This window comes from Penaeus monodon, chromosome 2, assembly GCF_015228065.2.
Source record: "Penaeus monodon isolate SGIC_2016 chromosome 2, NSTDA_Pmon_1, whole genome shotgun sequence".
NCBI classification, from domain to species: Eukaryota; Metazoa; Arthropoda; class Malacostraca; order Decapoda; family Penaeidae; genus Penaeus; species Penaeus monodon.
The window spans coordinates 5,603,490-5,605,989 of NC_051387.1; the positions used below are offsets into that span (position 1 = coordinate 5,603,490).

General features: G+C 35.6%; 1 protein-coding gene across 5 annotated transcripts in view; it reads right to left on the reverse strand.

Moving 5' to 3' along the window:
• Positions 1–315: 315 nt before the first annotated feature.
• Positions 316–2,500, reverse strand: part of LOC119580599 (protein ABHD18-like) — a 23,366-nt gene continuing 21,181 nt past the window's right edge. For all 5 annotated transcript variants that reach the window (XM_037928733.1, XM_037928719.1, XM_037928725.1 and 2 more), the window contains one exon: positions 316–2,500. This exon is cut by the window's right edge and continues 2,679 nt beyond it. The gene's annotated coding sequence lies outside the window, so the exon portion shown is untranslated.

Below are 2,500 nucleotides of genomic sequence, written 5' to 3' on the forward strand. Positions count from 1 at the left end.
TATTATATATATATATATATATATAATGTAAATAAAAATTTCTGACACATATCATGAAACATGATTTTTGCTGGGAATTAGCACATAGAAAGAAAATATTTGTGATATATGCTTTGAAGGACAGGATTCCCAGCCTTAAACAAGCAGATAATAATACACAGTAAATTTCCATCAGTGTAATAGAAAAACTAAAACAGACATAAATCTGAAGCTGTAGAGTAAGAGCCTATATCTATGGTATATCTTAAGCCATCAGTTATCCTGATGTGAAATGCAATAGAAAACTGTTTCAAGGCTTGAACATAAACATCTCAATAAATATACAAAAATTTTATTTATAATTTTACTTATAATTTTACAACACTTTTAACTGCTACATGGAAATCTCTTTAGAGGGAAGGAGGGAGGGAGGGGGGGAAGGGAAACACTGGAGCGAGGGAGAGGTGGAGATAAATGTAGAAGTAGAAAGAGAAGGGAGAAAGGGAGAGGGAATGGGGAAGGGAAAAGGAGTAGGAAAGGGAGAGAGAGAAGGATAGGGAGAGGGGAGAGGGAGAGGGAGAGAGAGATAGAAAGAGTGATAAGGGTTATTAAAGGAGGTAAAGACAGCACTTGCTGAAAGGCGAAATCCTTATCTTGCATTATCAACAAAACGAATACTGAGCAAGCCAATTATCCAAATATACACTTTATCCAATCTCAAATGCACAAAAATCTTCGAATACATTTTGACTCCTTGCAACTACAACACCCAAACAGAGAAAACATCATGAACCAAACTGTTAGTTAGTTCTATTGTCTAGACAAACAACCACATTTACACTCTATAACAATAAAATCAAATATGTTTTCAATCAAGATTAGTCACCATCAAAACATAACTTGTTTAACTCAATGTTATAGCACACAATACTCTATACAACACCTCATTTACTCTATAGCAATACCTCATCTATGCCTGTTCCCTAAAAGAAAACTCTATCACTTCTATAATCCAACAAGAACTAATGGGTTTCCTGTATACAGCAGCAGTATTAGCAAGAGAGATCTTACTCTTTGCACAGACTGCTTCTCATTATGAATGGATTGGTAAAACTTGAAAATGAATGGGCTTTTGTCTTTGACAGTCCCTGATATTCTCATACATTCATACATAGCTGATGTGTTTTTTAATTATGTTTATATATATAAACTGTGTATATATGTACACATATATTTACATATATACACATATAAACACACGCACACACACACACACACACACACACACACACACACACACACACACACACACACACACACACACACACACACACACACACACACACACACACACACACACACACACAAAATCAGTACATTGTTTCAACTGAAACAACTGAACCATTCTTATATCTAAATCAAAACAATTACATACATTTATTCCAGAGTAATCCATCCTCCTCCTCATCAGCATTAAAACAAAAACACACACACACACACACACACACACACACACACACACACACACACACACACACACACACACACACACACACACACACACACACACACACACACACACACACACACAAAAAAAAAAAAATCAGTACATTGTTTCAACTGAAACTACACTTACAATAGGTAATGACAATATTGCAGTTTCATATGCATTAGTACCTCAAACGGTGTAGAAACACGTGTGTGTGCGTACTACTGTCATCAACTTTAATGACAACTATGTGGCAGACATGGGGGGGGGGGGGGAGGTAATAAAGTGCACCTTAACAGCAGGCATTATTTTAAATGCAGTTTTTCATGAGTACGTATGTGTCCTTTTTTACTGAAACCATGTTAATCTGGAACTCCATCATATAGCATTAACCCAATGGAAACAGATTTATGTTCTGTCCCATGTAGTTTCTTGTGAATTTTGTTACATACAGATGGCTCCACATGTGTTCAGCCACCAAGGAATCTATCAGTAGTAACTGTGCCTGATTTCCCCATTCCATGAATTTGCAGAAAAATGTATTTTTCTTTCTAATAATATTAATTTTGATACAGCTATGATTCTTACAGATATTATGATTAAATTTTTATTAAAATATTAATAACATTAACAACAATAAAGTAAAACAAATGAAGTTTTCCAAAAATCATATAGGTAGGACTATTAACTGAGTCCTTGATGCCTAAACACTTGTAGAGCTATATATGTGTAAAGGCAATAGATGAACTTATATTTCAGTGGATATGTATTCCTGCCATCTGGTTAATCTACATAAAAAGGTGTTTTTCCTCGCCAGATTCCAGATTATGATCTCACATCCTCCTATTATGCAAACCCCCCCCCCCCCATCCCTCAGTGGTTGGTATATCCCGAAGCCACCAGAGATGATAACGGATTTTAATGAGCTCATCCTACATGGTTTATGCTAACATAATTAGAGCTGCCACTAATGCAGCATTTTATTCCAAAGAAATAGACACATAGTTCCCTGATAGTTGTAGGAACAACCTG